The 21,432-nt window shown below is 32.0% G+C and overlaps 1 long non-coding RNA gene across 1 annotated transcript; it reads right to left on the bottom strand.

Annotated features, from left to right (window-relative positions):
* Positions 1-9,619: 9,619 nt before the first annotated feature.
* On the bottom strand, positions 9,620-20,133 carry LOC140445375 (uncharacterized). Its single transcript, XR_011951391.1, has 2 exons — positions 18,603-20,133; positions 9,620-10,067 (listed from the first exon to the last, which is right to left on the bottom strand). It is a non-coding gene; the product is annotated as an uncharacterized lncRNA (long non-coding RNA).
* Between the last annotated feature and the right edge of the window lie 1,299 nt (positions 20,134-21,432).

Below are 21,432 nucleotides of genomic sequence, written 5' to 3'. Positions count from 1 at the left end.
CTTGTTCTAATATCTGACCTTCCAGCTTTAAGGTACATCTTAGTAAATTTAGTAAATTCTTAGAGATTTTATCGGTGTAGTTATCTCCAATTTTTACGATAGCAGTTTGATTCTAGTACAAATTTTTAATGCCACGAACATCTTTGTCATATATTCCGATATTTTTCAGTATTTGCATTAATTTTACATTCTGTACTTTACCGAATGCCTTTTCGAAGTCCACGAAACATACAAATACATATTTTCTTTGGTCACGGCATTTTTGTAATATGATGTTAAGCGCAAAAAGTGCCTCCCATGGCATTTCTAAAACCAAATTGGCTATCTTCGAGATCTTCTTCGCATTTGCGTCTAATTCTGTTGTAAAGTATTCTTAGGAAAATTTTAAGAGTGTGGCTCATTAGGCTAATTAATCGATATTCTGAGCATTTTCTTGCATTGTGTTTTTTAGGTATTGCAACAAAGATTGATTTGAGCCAAGCTGTGGGAATCAGTCCGGTGTTATATATTGAATTAAAAAGTCTTACTACTACTTCTATGTTAGGATCCTCTACTAGTTTCAGCAACTCAGTTGGTGTATCATCTGGACCACAAGCTTTTCTAATTTTAGCATTATTTATAGCTTGTTCTACCTCGCATTTCATCATTTCTGGCCGTCAGTACAGTTTTGGTAGAATTCAGCAATATTATTCCTGTCATCTTCAAACAACTCTGATATATACAGCTACCATTCGATTCTTATTTCGTGCTCATTTACAATAATTTTGTTATTATTGTCAACGAGTCCAGAGATAACTCGTTTTTTAAATATGTTACTCATTTCTTTTAGTTTTTTTGTGCGTAATAAATAAGTCGTGTTTAGATATTACATCCTCCATTTCGTCGAACTTTGATGTTCAATAAATAACATAATCAATGGAAGCTTTAACGAAGTTATGAATATGGATCACTCGCTAGTGTCAAATTTTAGATTTGTGATGTTGAAAGATCGTTTTCCTCATATAAACACATAATAACTGATAGAAGGCATAACATTACTCTTGAAAATATTGAACATTTTATATTATATACTGTATAAATGGGTATAATTTATCTAGGCACAATTTTTAAATATAAACACGTCTCCTAATGCTATCAAAGAGTCCGGCTTTCGAATCAAGGTATACTTCCTAAAATTCCTAAGTTTATGAAAATTTTCTCTCAACTTTAGTATACAATACGACACTCTTAGAAAGAGAATATAAAAATATTCTTAAAACATATCGTCTTCTTTTTGTTCTTCTTTTTATGTAGATATTACTCTGTCTGTTTTTCAATATGTCTAGGGTAAGTTGTCGTTTCATCATTTTCGTGGTCTTCCTACTGATCGTATTTCTATTGGGAAACCGTTTCTTGTCGTCTTTACGACCCTATTTGTTGTCATTCGGCTTATATGATCGTTCCATTCTACTCTTCTATTTCTCACCCAGTTCTTGATGTTCTCCACCTTGCATCTACGTTGTATATCTGTACTTTTAGCTCTGTCCCATAGTGTCTTACCATCAATTTTTCTAAGTGTTTTCATCTCTGCTATTTCTAACATCCTTTTTGTCCTCTCTGTTTCACGTTGTGTTTCTGTCGCGTATGTCATTATTGATCTAATGACTCTTTTATAAATTCTGCCTTTACTTTGTTTCCCGATATTTTTATTTTTAGATATTGTTTCATTCCAGCAGCCTGCGGCTCTGTTTACTCTATTCACTTGGTCTTCCACTTCAGTTTCGAGCTTTCCGTAGCTAGATAATGTGATGCCTAGATATTTAAACACCATCACTTGTTCTAATATCTAACCTTCCAGCTTTAAGGTACATCTTAGTAAATTCTTTAGTCTTTTTCGGGGAAATTAGTATGTTATACGCATACGTTGTAAATCGTCTTCACTTTGAGAGAGTAGTATTGCGTCGTGTGCATACCAGATTATTTTAAGTTGTTTTTCTCCCATTTGTATCCTTTTTTAGTTCTTACTTTTTTATTACTTCATTCATAGTTAGGTTGAGCAATACAGGAAATCTCACTGCTTTATCGCATTACCAGTTTCAATCTTCTTCTTCGCGTGCCATATCAGAATTGTCAGACGTTGGCGATCACCAATGCTAAGGCTTCTCGATTTCCTGTAATATTTAATAATTGTCCCGCATTTGATATTGAGTCTATTCACGAATGTTTATTAACCAAGAAGCTTGTTTTCTTCCTACACCTCTACGGCCCTCTATTTTGCCTTAAAGGATCAGTTGTAATATTTTATATTGACTTCACCTTACTATATGTCCCAGATAAAACATTGTTAGATCTGTGTTTGAGTTTATTTTAATGCCCATTTTCTCTACTACCCCGTGAATACGATCAAGCAGAATTTGGAGACCTTCAATATTATCTGACAGAATTACTGTATTGTCTCCATATCTAATCACATTAAGTCGTTCCCCGTTTATTTTAATTCCATATGTTTGTCTCTCGTGTGCCTTTTTAAATAACTGGTCCGAGTAAACATTAAACAATGTTGGCGACAAAATGCAACCTTGTCTGACTTTTCGTTGTATGGAGATTTTATCGGTGTAGTTATCTCCAATTTTTACGATAGCAGTTTGATTCTAGTACAAATTTTTAATGCCACGAACATCTTTGTCATATATTCCGATATTTTTCAGTATTTGCATTAATTTTACATTCTGTACTTTATCGAATGCCTTTTCGAAGTCCACGAAACATACAAATACATATTTTCTTTGGTCACGGCATTTTTGTAATATGATGTTAAGCGCAAAAAGTGCCTCCCATGGCATTTCTAAAACCAAATTGGCTATCTTCGAGATCTTCTTCGCATTTGCGTCTAATTCTGTTGTAAAGTATTCTTAGGAAAATTTTAAGAGTGTGGCTCATTAGGCTAATTATTCGATACTCTGAGCATTTTCTCGCATTGTGTTTTTTAGGTATTGCAACAAAGATTGATTTGAGCCAAGCTGTGGGAATCAGTCCGGTGTTATATATTGAATTAAAAAGTCTTACTACTACTTCTATGTTAGGATCCTCTACTAGTTTCAGCAACTCAGTTGGTGTATCATCTGGACCACAAGCTTTTCTAATTTTAGCATTATTTATAGCTTGTTCTACCTCGCATTTCATCATTTCTGGCCGTCAGTACAGTTTTGGTAGAATTCAGCAATATTATTCCTGTCATCTTCAAACAACTCTGATATATACAGCTACCATTCGATTCTTATTTCGTGCTCATTTACAATAATTTTGTTATTATTGTCAACGAGTCCAGAGATAACTCGTTTTTTAAATATGTTACTCATTTCTTTTAGTTTTTTTGTGCGTAATAAATAAGTCGTGTTTAGATATTACATCCTCCATTTCGTCGAACTTTGATGTTCAATAAATAACATAATCAATGGAAGCTTTAACGAAGTTATGAATATGGATCACTCGCTAGTGTCAAATTTTAGATTTGTGATGTTGAAAGATCGTTTTCCTCATATAAACACATAATAACTGATAGAAGGCATAACATTACTCTTGAAAATATTGAACATTTTATATTATATACTGTAGCAGCAAGAACGAGGACATTTTCTTGTGAATTTTCATTTTAATTTTTTTATTAAATGTAGTAATAAATAAATACTATAAGTTATACTATAATTTTATTTCTCACCAAATCTCAAGCCCTAAAAATTAAAAAATATTTTTTTTTAAAGTGCATGTATAAATGCATATTGCATATAATAAAGGCATATTTGGTTATTTTTTCAGTACATGTTTCATGCACAATTTAACCATTTTTTAAAGCATATAATCCAGTCTCTAGTTATATATGACATTATATGGATTATGTCAACCAAAACTGTCACTGTGACAGTGGCATTTCTCAAACTCGTCCACTACGTCTAAAACTGGAAAACAGTCAATTAATGTCAATCTATAACTTACTATCGCTAAATTTAACACCTCCACTAGTTTCATCTCTTTTTATCTCACAACTTAATGTGTTTTTCATCACTTGCGGTATTTAGCCGGTTATAAGTGCGCTCGTCACTGTATAGTTGGTGGATAATATTTTTGCCTTATTATTAGAGACGGTTTTGTTTATTTCAGAACATTGCCTACTAATGTAAATATATAAAGCACAAGCACTGATATACCAGCTGACCGTCATAATCACCCTGGTATAAACACAGTTGAAATTCCAAGATGAATTCGCATCTTACATGAAGTGGTGGAAAATTTCCCATTTACCACTGGCGAGAGGTGTGATGGTTTACAAGATATTCAAGAAGACGAGAAGGATATTTCTGATATATTTTCCGATGACGACTCAATCGCAGATCCCGATTTTATTCCACCATTAAACCAACAAAAAATTATTCTTCCGATTTTATTGCTGCATATCCAGGCCCAATTTATGTAAATAATCCTAACTTTCCTAATAAATATTTTAATATAATGTATGGAATTATAATTTTTCACACTTCGCCTTACTACCTTAAGAGTAAGCAAATAATATTACTAATTTACAAATGCATCACAATACAAAATCATAACCTAGTACGTGCACATACTAGGTTATCAATTTGAAAATAACTCCGAGTTATCATCATGTTTCAATTTTCCAATAAAGTATTGCTTGTAGATCTTGCTCCAAGCGAATATTTAGAATTTATTCCTTAAGACAAAGAATACTTAATTGTTAACGAAATGTAACAGTAATATTGTAGAATATACTTCATCATCTTCTACGGCTAAGTAAAAAGTGTTTTCTCGCTTTCCTATAAACTTTTATCAAAAGCACATACTAGGTTTTGAATTTGGACGACCGAGCGGTATTCATCTGTAATTATGTGTTTCGCTTTTTAGTCCTTTTTTATAGATTGGTATTGTTATGCTTATTTTTCATTGCTCCAGTGTAATATTTTCATTTACTTCTTCTTCTTCTCTTTCTTTTGATATAGACGTGACTATTTGTTTTTCAGTGGTCCTCGAGTAAGTTGTCGTTCCATCGTTTTCGTGGTCTTCCTACTGATCGTCTTCCTATTGGTGAACTGTCTCTTGGATTCTTTACTACTCTCTTTGTTGTCATTCGGCTTATATGATCGCTTCATTCTACTCTTCTATTTCTTACACATTCATTGATGTTCTATACCCTACATCCGTCAAATATCTATACTTCTAGCTCTGTCCCATAGGTAGTGTTTTACCACCAGTTGTTTTAAGTTTTTTCATCTCTGCCGTGTTTTTTTAATTACATCAGCCCAAAAATTGTGACAGAATTGACAAATGAAGTTTAAAAAATGTTAAAGATATAGGTTATTATATCGTATTATTGTTTAAAATATATTTGTCAATTCTGTTACGATCTTTGAGCTGCCGGATTTAATAAGCTTGTTCTTGATACCGTCAGTTCCTGGCAATTTACTAATTTTTATTTTATTAATTGCAATTGTTAATATATTTGTCGATATCTAATTACTTTGGTCTTGTTTTTAGGTATACAGATTGAACGAATTTAAAACGGAACATACAATTTAATATATATCTGTTTGAACTGCATTTGAAATAGTGGACCAATATAAAACTTGGACAAAAATAAATCCATACCCGGTGATAGACATTGTATAAAATATCGTTCAGCTATCTGTCTCCTTTAAAGGAAAGAGGAGCTTGCCTAATAGTCGGAGAGATAGAGCCGAAATTTTGAACTGATCAGTAATATGACATTTCTCTATTGGAATATATTCATTGTAACTGGGTAAGACTTCGCCTTACAGGCGGACGCTCCTCGTGGTACAGGGGGTGGCTATACAGGGATGAAGTTGTAATTTTTTTCGGAAAAATTAACGATCGATAATATGGCTGAAAATTTGCCCAGAGTAAGATCTTGGTATAACTAGACGAAATCCCAAAGGGCGGACGCGAGAGTGGATACATAAGGGGTGGCGGACAGGGATGAAATTGCAATTTTTTGGGGAAAATTAACGATAAGTAATATGTCCGCCATTTTCATGGCTCATTATTTAGCCCCTAAAAACTCTAAATCCAAAAGAGCGGACAGCTGGGTTGGTACAGAGAGCCATAAAACGGGGTCAAATGTACCACTTGCCTGCGCATTTTAGGTCTCGGCAACAATTTTCAAACTGATTTTATTATGATATTTTTATACCGATTGATTTGAAAATTTGTATGCTCACTTCTGTTACTATTCTGAAAAGCGTCAAGTAGAGTTTTCCTCAAAATTTTCCAAAAAAAATTTCCGTAAATGAAAATTTTCGTAATTTTTTGAGGTAAAATCTAATTTGTAGAATCCTTTCGATTTTCTGTCAGTTATACCATGAATTTTTACAAAAATTTTCAAACGATTTTTCCGATAAGAAAAAAAAAATTTAGAAAAACTTTAAAAATTTCGTCATTTTTCTCACTCTCACTGATGTCATCACATTCATCATCTTCGTCACTTTCACTTTCAATAATATCACATTCATTATCTGCTTCATTTTCAATCACTACTTCTCGAATTGATTCTGGCATCTGAGGTCCACTAAACCATTTGAATTTATATGTTTCATCTTCAAACTCCCAACCATGTTCTTCAACAATCAATTCTGTTGGTACTTTTTTATGAGCATTTGTCCAAATATTTGAAATATAATGGGCTCGCAGTAGATGTTGGTGTAATTCATCTTGACATGGTGGTAAGCTTGAAGCATCGAAATTTTTTAGTTTTTTTTTAAAAAGGCTCGTTCATATCATGCAACTTATACTGCCGGTTAAATAGTGAAAATCTGACATCGTTTACTTTTCTTTTTGGAATTGTTCTCGTCAATCCTGTTCCATATAAGTGACATATGAAAGTTTCTAAGGTTTCAAAAACTTCATTACAATCGAAGTCAGTTTCACCAAGTTGGATAAAAGCATCTTGATACTTATTACATTTAGCGCATGCGTCTAGAATTACTGATCTAAATGGAACGCGCATCATTATTATTTTAATATTTTAAAATAATAATGATGCAAAATTAATGTCCAAACAGAATTTGTAAAATTATAATTAACTAATGAAAAAAAAATTCAATCAATTTGAAAGTTAAAAAAAATATTGAAAATATCTAAGTACAAAGTAAATTTCAAAACTTAAAAAATTGATAATTCCACTATTAAATTGATTTTTATTAATAATTATTTGTAAAATGTTAAAGGAATTCTACAAATTGAATTTTACCTATTGATAAATAGAAATAATATATTTTGTATTTGATTATTAATGTAATAATAAATAAAATTTTTCTTATATCTGAACAACCATTATTTATGCAATATAAATTTAAAAACCTTTTTATTGTAATAAAAAATAAGTAAAATTACTATTTGTTATACCAAAAATATTTAATAGTTGACATTATAAAATTACTTTAATTTAATAAAATATCAAATATCAAACATTTAATTAAAAATTAATTCGTAAAATATTTCTATTTAAGAAAAAAATGTGATTTGTAAAGTAAATCTAAATAAATAGTTTGAAAAAAAAACATTATCATAATATCATTTTAAAACTACAAAATATTCTATAAAAGATTCAGACGATAACGTAGAGTTTTATCAAATGTTTTAGAAAAGTTTTTCTAATTTTTTTTTCTTATCGGAAAAATCGTTGGAAAATTTTTGGAAAAAAATCATGGTATAACTTACAGAAAATCGAAAGGATTCTATAAATTAGATTTTACCTCAAAAAATTACGAAAATTTTCATTTACGGAAATTTTTTTGGAAAATTTGGAGGAAAACTCTACTTGACGCTTCTCAGAATAGTAACAGAAGTGAGCATACAAATTTTCAAATCAATCGGTATAAAAATATCATAATAAAATCAGTTTGAAAATTGTTACCGAGACCTAAAATGCGCAGGCAAGTGATACATTTGACCCCGTTTTATGGCTCTCTGTATCAACCCAGCTGTCCGCCCTTGTGGATTTAGAGTTTTTAGGGGCTAAATAATGAGCCATGAAAATGGCGGACATATTACTTATCGTTAATTTTTTCCCAAAAAATTGCAATTTCACCCCTGTCCGCCACCCCTTATGTATCCACTCTCGCGTCCGCCCTTTGGGATTTCGTCTGATTATACCAAGATCTACTCTGGGCAAATTTTCAGCCATATTATCGATCGTTAATTTTTCTGAAAAAAATTACAACTTCATCCCTGTATACCCACCCCCTGTACCACGAGGGGCGTCCGCCTGTAAGGCAAAGTCTTAACCCAGTTACAATGAATATATTCCAATAGAGAAATGTCATATTACTGATCAGTTCAAAATTTCGGCTCTATCTCTTGGACTATAAGGAAGCGATAAGTGGTTTGACAGCATAATAACTGCTTGTGTAGTCTAGTTTTCACAGTGATTCTAGGCAACCTATTTGGGTGGAGTTTTGACTTGTTCTTGAATGAATTCAGAATCCAGCAGCCCGCTGAAGTATTGGATTTTTATAATATAATTATTTGACAACCTTTTGTTGGCCAACCACCTAGAGCGGAGTTGAGACGAAATAGATTGATTTCGTATGTTCCGTTTTAAATTCGTTCAATCTGTATATATCGAAGTCATTGTACAAATTTTCAAAGTGTTCTATCCAGGATTTATAATGATGGTTTATATTAATTGTTTTTCTTTATTTTCTTTCAGCATGTTGCGTACCTTCTGCTAACCTCAATTCATTTATTTTCTTTATTTCTTCATTCTTTCCCAATATGTTTGCTTTAGTTTCTTTTTCTCACGGTAGACTTTATTTTAGTTTTTTTTTTGCAAATTTTGTATGTGTCCGGGTTATTGTTGCTTATGTATCTTATGTAGATATCTTGTTTTCACTTAGGTGCTTTCTTAATTTGATGTTTAAACCATGGTTATTATTTTTTGGTCTGTATGTGTTGATTGTCCTTTGTCCTAGTGTCTTTGTACTTTGCACTACTTGTAATATAAGCTTTTAGTTTTGCGTAGAAGCCTTCAACGCTGTTTATTTCTGTTGTGCAATTCCAATATAATTTTTTTTATTCGTCTTTGGTATAGAGTTTTACTGCTTTTTTTTTTCAAAGATTCTATATAATAATTTGTTACATAATTCGGTTCCCTTTTTCTCATGGATTTATATAAAATAATTCGAGCTTTACATAAGACCAAACAATGTTGTGTATCAGCATATGATGGCGATAGCATTCTTATGGTAAGTATGTAGTTCGGCTACAGTGATTAAAAAGTTAATCTTGGTCCATAAATGTATATTTTTGTTGTGGTTTTTGATATCATACAAAAGTATGTATTGTTTTTAGTATGAGGTATATTTAGTAATCACTCCAAACTAAAATTAAAGTAAAACATTACCGTAGCGGATTTATAAAAAGTTCTCAAGAATAATAAATTTTATCCTAATAAACTTTAGATTGCTTTGAATTCGATCCTACCCACTTAAATTAGGACACTAGCTCGCTTTGCTCGCTGAGGACTATCTGTTTACCATATTTTCATATTAGTCCCACTTGGGTGATTATGCAATTACAGCATATACAGACAAGTTGAACAATTAAAATAAACTTATATAAAAATATTATTTAATAATTTATATCTAAAAATACAAAAAACATTAGTAATAACAGTTTATACAATCTGCGTCAATGGTATAAGGATTAAAACTTGGCTTACTAGGATCAGGACATCTTCTGCAATCAAAGGCATAATCATAACAGTCGTAACCTTTACACATCTTCCTCAAATAATAATTTTTTCGTCTGTAAGTTGGCACTGGAGGTAAATTCTTGTTCTGTTTGTGCAGACATTCCTCTCCACATACTTTAGTTTTATAACATTGGAAAACCGAGTGGCCTTCAGTGTTGAGTGGCACTTCTTTACAGTGAGATACAGAGCAACACGATTCGTTAGTGGGTATTGAGTTTTCTATACTTCCTCGGGTATTAAAAGAAGACGGAGCAGCGGTAGTAAGAGTTACTACACAAAGTGTTGCTATAACTAGGTGACAGTACATCTAAAAAAAATATATATTTTTAATTTACAGTCAATATAATTTTTTAAAAGTACAGACGATTGCTGACGTCTAGTTCTTTCTGAATTATATTTGTCACATGTCCCATCCTAATGACCACGACAATAATAAGGAGCCGTGGGAAATAAACTTAAGTAGAGCAAACTTAAGAATACACAAAATAACCTAAACCTCTAACTTCTCGTATCCCAATTTCCAGCGTTTTCTTTCGAAGCAATCTTTAGTTTTTATATCTCTAGCGATCATCGTTGATAACTTTTCTTTAGGAACGTCTTGTGCTTCTTTCTTCTCTCTTGCTTTTAGCGGACAGAGTCTACTTTTCTACCTTTTTTGGCTACATAATTTGAGGCATTCTCTGTAGGTGTCCATACCGGTTTAGTGTTTTGGCTTTAGTTGTGTCGATTACGTTTAAATCAATTCCTATTTTTCTCCAAAGGCTAGTGAACCGGTAACATCGTCCAAATAGTTCAGTTCCATAGCCTTAAATTTTTGATTGGCTTCTTTGATTTATTTTATAGGGCCAGTCGCCGTACAACTTAATACTTTCTTCTAATATTTTATAAATTAGTCATTTATTTTCTTCTTTTATTTTATTACTTAATCCTAGTAAGTGTAACTGTCTAGTGACCGATGTTGCTTGGCCGACCGTGATCAAGTTTTTGAAGATTTTAGTTGATTTTTTAATTGCCATTTACATTTGTAGGCTTTTAGGTTTTTTCCCTACAAGTATGTACTCGGTTTTTTAAATGTTAGCTGTAGAGCCCTACTTGGTATAGGTAATCCTCTTCCAATTTTCTAATTACATAGTCTATATCACTTTCGTTATCCTCTATCAGGGCTTGGTCGTCAGCAAAATGTATCGTGTACAATCTTTCGTCTTCGATTAGGATACCCATAATACTTCATATAGCCTCGCTTATACCCTGCTAATAGGAATTTCTCTGGTTGATTTGTGGCCAGTTTTATGTTCGACGTCATATTTTTGTAAGCTGTTGTACACTGATTTTACATATTTTATTGTTTATTTCTTGTTTCTTCGTTGCTCTAGATCAAGAAAAGTGGTACACTATCATATGTTTTTGTTAAATATATAAAAAGTATATCAGTTTAAAGATAGTGGGCTAATGTTTTCTAATCTAATATACTGTCTATTCGCTCCGTGCGTGACTGACGCGACACCTACCGCCTTCATCTGACAGTTTTGGACCTACCAATTTTCAGGTTAAACATATGACATATGTTTGACATTGTTAAATACATGCGAATTGACGATTATTAATAATTAACTTTTTAATTATATTTTTTTAGTTTATGTACAAAATAAATGTAGTATTAAAAACTGGGTTTCCCAAAATTCATCATAATATACCTTTTCAACCACAAACGGAAAAGAAAGGGAAAAATCTAGTACTGGCAAATCAAGTTTTTCACGCGAAAGAGCATATATATATTTAAAAACAGTAATAGTAAAAGTTATAATATAAAAGCTAAAGTCATCAGGCACTCTGCAGTTAGCTTGAAGCATTATAAAATATCATTTAAGGTAAATTATTTAAATTTTTTTCTATTTCAATTGCATAAAAATGAAGTTATGTGATATTTACTTTTTCCGATGATTGAATATGTTATTCAATCAACATTTTTTCATATTAATAGCATCCATCTTTAATAGGCTCCATCTTTTTCTTTTCTGTAATTTATATGTAATCTTTGGGAACCTATAAAAACTACACTTACTATTTTTGCTATTATTAGCACAATTAAATACGCAATATGTATTTGCACACAGTTTTGATAAAATTTATGCGTAAAAAGGTAGGGCCAATTTTGTCATATTTCGCCGCTACGCACGCTGGCATCGTTTCAAAGTACCCCTACCATGGTCACGCACGGAGCGAATACATGATCTGCCTGCATGAAAAATATTTTGTTTTTTTATATCTTATTATATTTTTCAATTTTATTTCTTATTTTTTTCCATAATGTCTTAAGAATGAATTTTTAACACTTAGTCTTCTAGAGGTTGAACAATTTTTTGGAGATGTTGTAAATATATGATTTTATCCAATCCGTGAAAAGTCATGCCCTTTAAACTAAAAATATATGCTAGTAATTCCCGCAACAGCGGCTTTGTTTTAGTCACTAATTTTTTAGAATTGTTATTGCATATTTTTCTTTCTCTACTGTTATTTCGTGGTCTTGATCACAATATTTCACTTTATAATTTATTTTGATAATGTTTGTGAATCGTGGTTTTGTTTAAGTCAGAGGTTTTGAGTAATGTTCGATTTTGATCATTTTTCACGCCTCTCTTGATTATGATGATCATATATACTGAGTATTTGTTGAAGTCTTTCAATTTAATTTGCTTGCAAATATTTTTACTTTAGTTATTATTTAGTTAGTTGGTTAGTTAGTTACTATAGTTATATATTTTTTAATTCTCTGTTTATTATTGCATGCGTATGTTCGTCTATCATCTGGGTGATTTGTTTGCAACCACTTTTGATATTCTTGTTTTTCGTTGTGTACTGCATTTTCAATATTATTTATCTACCACAGAATAGTATGCTTATTTCGTGGTATTAATAAATCAAATGCCCAAAAAAATTTAGAACATTAGGATAAAAATAATATCTTCTTCATAAAAAAATATCTTCTTTATACCACAAGAATGGAGATCAAGCATTCTAATACCTCTCTTCAATAAGGGAGACTAATCAGACCTGGAGAATTACAGAAAACTAAATATTTATTAAACACAACCTAACCTTCTACCACTGACGTGTACTTTCTGGAACATAATTACGGATGTGGTGCCATGTACCACACGCCATGTAATTTCTATTTGGTATTGCCAACATTTTTTAAAAATAGGACAAATTATGTTCAATATAATTTCTTTGATATATTTTACATTAGTGTATGCATTTTTTTATAATATTTTTCCAAATTGTTAGTTATTAAACATATTACAAATTACATGTCAAAATATCCTAAATAATGAAACGGTTTACTAAAAATGTTGTAATTGTTTTATTGTTTAAAATGTTTATAAAATAGTTATGGAAAATTAAAGATCAAATATACGATATATGAAGAAACAAAATAAACCAAAAAAATAAACCCCCCATATAAAAAACTACAACACAGAAACTTTAGCAATTTTGGAATTCAGATAAAAAGTTACTTTGCACATTCTTTACAAATATTAGCTCTATAGTTATCACACATTGATATCTTACAAACATCACATGAATTCTTAGTCTTTTTGTCATTTTTTCGTGGACAGAGCCCACATCTTTTTCGTTTCTGGTTCATATCGGGATGCACGTTTTCATCAATCATCGGTTTGTTCTATCAGTATTCTACTGATGTTCATTCTCATTTCTCTTGAAAGTCTTTGGTGGATAATTCTTCTATTAAAATATCGTTCAACGAGTTGTTTGGCGAGCAGCTTCACAAATTCTGCCCGTAGTATGTTATTAGCTTCTGGATAGCTTTGGTGTAATATATATGAATTAACTCCTGCGATGTCCATGATGGAATAAAATACCGCCATAATACCAATTATTTATAAATTTATTAAAAATATCTGATATTGCTGCAGCAGGATCATTTTCTTTTCTTTCCGCTCGGTCTTCGGGGTTGTCAAAACGTATACAGCTTAAAATCATTATCATTCTTTCCCGAGACATCACACAACGGAATATATCACGGCCACTGCCGTCTGTTGCAAACAAACACTGAATGTCCTCGTTGTTTGATTTGAAAACAGAGCTGTAGTATATTATGCCTAAAAAGGCTTCAAGTTCTATAATATCAAGGTCCTTCAGTTCTGGTTTATTAAGCCGCTTATAGTTTCTTCTTAACTCATGTATAAGAATTTCAGCTAGAATATCAATATCGATTAGACACCTCTATATTTTTAAAGGCGATACACTTTTGCTCAACTGTTTAGGATCACCACGAAGTCCTGGTAAATACGAAAGTAAGTTGCATTTCTCTGTTCTCGTCCTCTGTATAAAAGGTTATGACGACCACTTAAATCTATTTTTACCATATTAACTCATTCCATTTTCCACTTCTTCACCACTTTCAGAATCGGATTTGTCAGACAAGTCACCACTAGCTCCCTCACTATCACCTTCTACTACCGAATCTGTATCATGCTCACTTTCAATGTCATTTAAAGAGCCACCTGACTCTTCCATATCGCTAACCTCACTTTCTACCTCGTCATGTCATGCTAACAGAGTTTCTTCATAGTTTCTATCACCGTAATGTGCTGTTTTGGATGAACCTGCTATTTCCGTAAATTTTTCACAAACACTGACGGGGTGCCAAAATGCCCCTTTCAAACTTTAGATAGTTATAAACTAAATACCACACTATTGAAAAACTTATTAATATGTGAAGCGATCGACGTTATTGTAACTTGAAGGTAGCTGAGAGTCACAAACCCATAACAACAAAAATAAAAAATTGCGCCTAATTTGAATTTAGTCGGGGGTCATGTGGGCACCACGTCTGTAGTAGAAGGTTAACAACTAAATAACATAATAGCCAAAATTAACAACCAAAGTGTTAACAAATAAACAAAAGGAAATTATAACACTAGTAGTGGAATACAATATGAAGGTTGTAGATCAGGAATATCATGCTACCACCGACGCTACATTTATAAAATTATGCAAATTAATGAGAAATGACTAGAATACAACAAACCCGCATATTTATGTTTAGTAAAATTTAAGAAGGCATAATTTAAGAAGACCCAATTGAAACTGTCAATGGGATATCACAGGGGGATTCTGTGGGTCCTCTATTATTCAACCATATATAATTCAAAATTAAGAACTAAAACAGAGTACTTAATAAAAAAAAACACCTTCATCATCATCATTCTGGCATTACAACCCTGCGTGGGTCCTAACATAATCAATAATTTTTCTCCTGTAATCTCTATCCATCGCCTTCCTACCCCAAACACGTATTCCCATATTTTTCATTTATTCATCGATGTTATCAAGGAACTTTGTTCTAGGTCTTTCTCTTTTTTCTGACCATTCGGACTGTCAAGAAGAATTTTTCTAGCAGAGTCATTTGGTTTCATCCGCATTACATGCCCTATCGACCTCCGACGTCCTATCCTAATATATTTTACGACAAGTGTTTCCTGTTATATTCTATAAAGTTCAAAGTTGTATCGTCTGCTCTACACCATTGTTATTCATTGCTTCATAGGTTCATATTGGTACTATTTGTTTTGCATGTGGTGCCATACGGTGACGTATTATTCTGGAAAATATTTTATGCGCTGCATTTAGAATCGTAATTCTTTTGTGGTTAGAGCATTCAAAGTTATTCATTTTTTTGTGTAAGGTACAGAGTATTCCAATATTCCAATCAGTTGGAAGGCATATCTGTGTCCCAGAAAAACAACCTATATTTACAAAATAATCTGCTATGCAGACGACGCAATACTAGTCTCTTATAGTAATGATGATTTACAACATATCAATCAATCGATTTATCGAGCAATAAAAATATCGGGAAAGAAATGGGGGGCAGAATTTACAAAACAGTCATCATACTAATATTGAAATATGCGACAGAAACATGACCTGACTCAGAGAGGACAAAAAGAATGTTAGAAACAGCAGAGATGAAAACCCTTAAAAAAATCGATGGTACGACACTATGGGACAGGGGTAAAAGTAAAGATATTCAAAAGATATTCGAGGTGGAGAACATAAAAGAAGACCACAAAAACAAGAACTTCAACCTGATGAAGGTCATTATAAAAACAGATAGTCATGTCTACACAGTAAGAAAAGAAGAATACGATAAAAAAACTTGATAAAAATACTAAAATGATGGTATCTTATTGGATAAGGTCTTGTAATCTTAAAAGTTTTAGAGGGTACATACATACAGTTTACAGTTGGTAGATACGCTTAAAAAAAGTAATTAACTTTTGTACTCGAGACGAAGTGGACAGGTCCAAAATAACGAGATGATACAAAATGTAAAGTATATGAAGCAATATATAGGGGATTATGCTTTGGAACTAGAAATTGTACTAAATATAATATGCTTGGATTAGTAACATCATGAGGTTTGAAGATTTTTAATATAATCTTGTGAAAAAAGAACATGTCAATATCACAAAATTTAATGCACAAAATTATTTTCTAATTTTTGTACACAGTTGTGCGGGCACAAAAATACACAAACACATAAAAAAGAAAGGAATAACACCAGCTTTTGGAACAAACAACAACTTGGACAAATACATTAAAAATAACAAGAGCCAAAAGAAAAAGCTATTACACAGTGGTGTATACAAACTTAAATGTGACGACTGCCCAAAATCTTACATCGGTCAAACTGGTAAAACTTTTAACAAACGTATAGTAGAATATAAACGGGCCTTTAATACTAGAAAAATAAATTCTAAGTACGCACTTCACCTTCTAGACCAAAATCATTCTTTCTATAACGAATTTCAAATTCTTGACATCCAAAATAAAGGCTTGAGCTATTTTTATTAGAATCTGTGGAAATTAATGAAATAAAAAATACAAACATAATTCTGAATCACCAACTTAGAAAAACAGTTTTCCCCTCCAAACCTATTCAGTTAAAGACTATAAAGTGTAAACATATTATACCAAAAATGGATCACTTGAGAAAGGCACTCTACCGAAACCGTTGTAGTGATAAGAATTTAAAAATAATTTTGTGTAAATTTGGAACGATAACCATCCAAGGAACAAAAGTGGAACATGTAGAAGAATACATATATCTGGGTCAGAATATCAAGGTAAACAAAGAAAACCAAACTACCGAAATAAGCAGACGAGTAAGAATGGGATGGGCCGCATTTGGAAAACTCTCATACATACTGAAAGACAAAAAGATACCCCAAAACCTTCGAAAAAAAGTGTTCGATTCTTGTGTCCTTCCCGTTCTCACTTACGGAGCTCAAACCTGGACATTCACAAAAAAGAACATGGACAAGATTCGAAAAACTCAGCGAGCCATGGAACGACAGATGCTTGGTATCTCATTAATAGATCGGCAAACGAACGAAGCAATCCGGAACAAAACAAAAATAAAGGACGCCGCGAAACAAGCAGCTAAATTAAAATGGAAATGGGCTGGACACAACGAACGTCTCGAAGGTGGTAGATGGAACAAAGAAGTCGGAAACTGGCGACCGTACGATGCGAAGAGACCAAGAGGAAGACCTCAAATGCGCTGGAGCGACGATATCAAAAGAGTCGCAGGATCAATGTGGAAACGCCTAGCACACAACAGGGATGAATGGCGAGAAATAGGAGAGGCCTTTATTCGACAATTCGGATAGAAAAAGGGCTATAAAAAATGTGGAAACAAAATTTTCTGTATTTGATTGTTATATAAAATAAATTTGCATCAGGTAACGGTCGAATCCATCAAATATTAGCTGGTTTTTTCAGGAACTAATTTTTGTGGCAATATAAAAAACTTTTATTTTTATGTTTTATGTTAACAACAAATATTTTTATTATTTTTTACATAGGTATGAATTAAAAGAGTTCCTAGTAAACACATTAGCTTAAAAAAATTATATTATTAATATGGAAAAAAGTGAACCTGCTTAACACCGACTAAAGGACGTCACGTTATTGCTCACGTTACAAAAATGGCACGTTATGTGGGGTTAATATTGTGTTTTTCAGCATATTTTCAGTGAGCCCACTTACATGCGCGTGAAATAAAAAATATCGACAGTAATATAAATGTTAATAAGCTAAAAAGTCCTTTTTCAAACTTTTTTTTAATACCAATGTTGTTAAATAATGTTTTTTTTAAACATCTTAAAATCGAAGTTTTAAAGATACTTACAACTATTTGATGTATCTAGCTGAGATTTGATAAACTTTAGTAACTTATTAATTGTTATATATTCAAGTAGATATACTAAAAATTCTTATACAAAGAACCAAGTTATTAACATTTATAAATTTCTGCAAAAATTAATCTCAATTTAATCGTTAATTTATTTTATTATAGAGACTAGCAAAATTAAAGAACTTTTTAGGATATACAACTTTTATCTGAATTATTTTTTTCTAAAATGTATAAAAAACGTTTAATTGACAAAATATTATTTTTTAACCTTTTTATAACTGTTTAAAAAGAAAACAAAGCAAAACCAGCTGTACGGCTTTAAGGATTTATCATCAACTATTCCCCATATAGAATCTTCTCATACAGAACCTTCAAAAACCTGGTTAAGCTTTTTTCAGTTGTTTTTTTTATTGACTTATAATTAGAAATCAGAATACAAGCTCATATATTTTTATAAGTCAAAAAATTTTAATAGGATTATACTAGAATCATTTCTTTATACATTGGAGCTAATTAAAATGACACAATATACTAAGCATTTTGTAATTTTTATAAACTGAATATCCTTATTCTTTAAAGATATATACAAAAAAGTAATAAAACATGTGTACATACCATTTTCGTATCAGTTGTTAAACGGAAGACAAAATTCTTGTATTTGTATTGACTCCTATAAAATGATAATCACGTATTTTGTGGTAAACAGCTATCAGTCTGACCCAACTGCGTAGAGATTTTTTTATAGACCTTTCACGGTATTTTTATCTCTTCAATAAGTAGAAACATTTCTGAACATTGTTGTTATTATACCAATATAATATATATTAATTAATAGAAAAAATTTATCATGTTTTGAGGTTGGATGACAGCAATATTATTTGTGTTCCAAGGAAACGGTTGATAATAGATTTCGAGAATTTTAAGGAATACATTATGACATTATGAGGAAATTAGTAAATAAGTTCAATACAATAATTTATCTTTATTTTACTGCCATAGAAATGTGTACAAGGTTTGGCACGTTAGTGGCAGAAACTTAAAAAAAAAATTCAGATGATCTACGTATACTTTTTCAAACGATTTAATTATTTCCGAAATCCCAGTCCCTGGAAAATTGCTCAAATAATAATGACACTGAAAGCTGAAAAAACCAGTAGAAATAAACTTTAATAGGCCAATAAGTCTGTTGCCAATTTTGTTAAAACTACTAGAGAACGTTACACTTAAGTAACTGATGGAGAAAATCAATAAAAGGACACTTACACCTGACCATCAATTTGGTATCCAAAACAAACATGGCTTTGTAGAACAAATTCATTGTGTAGTAGAATCAGCAATGACCTCGAAATCAACAGAGACTATAGAAAAAGTAAGGCATTTAACATACTAGTACGGCATGAAGCCTTACTTTACAAAATAAAACAAAACTTACCATATCCCTTCTACAAAATGGTGAAATGTTATCTGCGTATGCGAAATTTCAAGTAAAAATAAACGCAATTCGTCTTAAAATTTTTCATATCTCGGAAATACAACAAGAAAGTATACTGGGGCCAACCCTGGAATTGCGTTTACTGCAAATCTACCTGCAACTGATGACACTGTTATTATAACATCAGATACCAGGTCTTACAGGACAGGCTTACAAATCACTCTCGACAAAATACAAAACTGATTACACATTTGGAGTATAAATTAAAACGCAAGTAAATCTGCTCGTGTAAGATTTAATATGAAACTAGATAAGTGTCCACCAGTCATAGTTAATGGATTAACATAACAGAAGCACATCTTCACTAAAAAAAAAATTAATCTGAGACTGAAACAGCATTATTGGCTCATAAAGAGAAAATCACAACTCACCATTGAAAACAAACACCTGTATACAAAACTATCATAACATAGATTTGGACTTATGGCATCCAACTATGGGACACCGTCGGCAACTCTAACATAGACATCACCCCAAGGGAGCAAAACAAGATAGTACAGATTACTAGTGAACGCCATTTTCACTAGTATAGGCCATAGGCCATGTTGTGAGAGGAAAAAGATACTCATTATTGCAAGTCAAAATTTGAGGAAAGTGAAGACGAAGAATATGTGGCTTAAGAACTTTGAAGGGAATTGTTTGAATGCAGTAGTGCAGAACTATTTAGAGAGGCAGTTAACAGTGTCTACATAGACCTGATGACTTCCAACCTTCGACAGAAGATGGAACTTAAAGAAGAAGAAGTGAACTATCTCCCCTGTTTGACATCAACAGGGGGGTGAGACAGGGAGAAGCACTTTTAAGCATGCTATTCAACCTAGTTCTTAAATCCATTATCAGAAAAACCAATGTACCTGGCCATATAAACACCAAAATAGTACAAATTACTGCAAATACGCACGATGTCGCCATTATTCGTAGTAACAAGACAAAACTAATGGAAATGTTCAAGGAAATTGATCCTGAAGCACAAAAAAGAGAGCTTAAAATAAACGAAACAAAAACTAAGTATACCACCATCAAAAGAACACCTGAGAATAAAAACAATATAAGTAGCAATAGACAACTATACTATTGAAAGTGTAGATGCCTTCACATATCTCGGCACAGAAATAAATCAGAAGAATTCCGTAAGTAACGAAATTAATGCACGTATTTCCAGTGGAAATCTTACATATCATGCTTATAAAAGATTGATGAAATCAAAATTATTAGACAAAAGAACCAAAATGACTATCTACAGAACTTTAATTAGACCCGTAGTAACCTATGGTTGTGAAACCTAGGTAATGACGAAAAAAAGGAAGCCCAACTCAGGACATTCGAGAGAAAGATACTGAAGAAAGTATATGGCCCAGTGCAAGAGGAATACGACACATGGAGAATCATGAGAAACGACGAGGTTAATGAACTGAATGATGGGTATGACATTATAAGATTTGTGAAAAGTCAAAGACTGTCATAACTGGGACATGTTCACCGACAAGAAAACACGAAAACAACAAAGAAGATTTTGCAGTGAAAGCCAGTAGAAAGGCGCAAAAAAAGAAGGCACCAGACGAGATGGTTAGATGACGTGGAAGACGACCTCAAAACCATGAATTAAAGACAATGGAGGAGAAGGGCCCAAGAGAGATTTAAATGGAAGGACATAGCCAGACAGGCAAAGACTCGTCCAGGGTTATGAAGCCAAAAAAAGGAGAAAAACATTAGAGGAAAAAGAAATGATAATGGAGAGACTCGCAGACAGCTTCCAATATGTCGACCTAAAAATAAATATTACAAAAACAAAAACCGTGACAAACACAGACGTATAACTATAAATTATTGCAGTCAGATAAAATATGACTAAATAAATTCCATAAATATATACCTGAATAATAATATATACCTGGCCAAACGACTGAGTAAGATCGAAAACAATGGTTACGGATATCAAAAAAAATTGCATAA

This window comes from Diabrotica undecimpunctata, chromosome 7 (assembly GCF_040954645.1).
Source record: "Diabrotica undecimpunctata isolate CICGRU chromosome 7, icDiaUnde3, whole genome shotgun sequence".
Taxonomy (NCBI): domain Eukaryota; kingdom Metazoa; phylum Arthropoda; class Insecta; order Coleoptera; family Chrysomelidae; genus Diabrotica; species Diabrotica undecimpunctata.
This window is presented reverse-complemented; position numbering and strand designations above follow the sequence as displayed.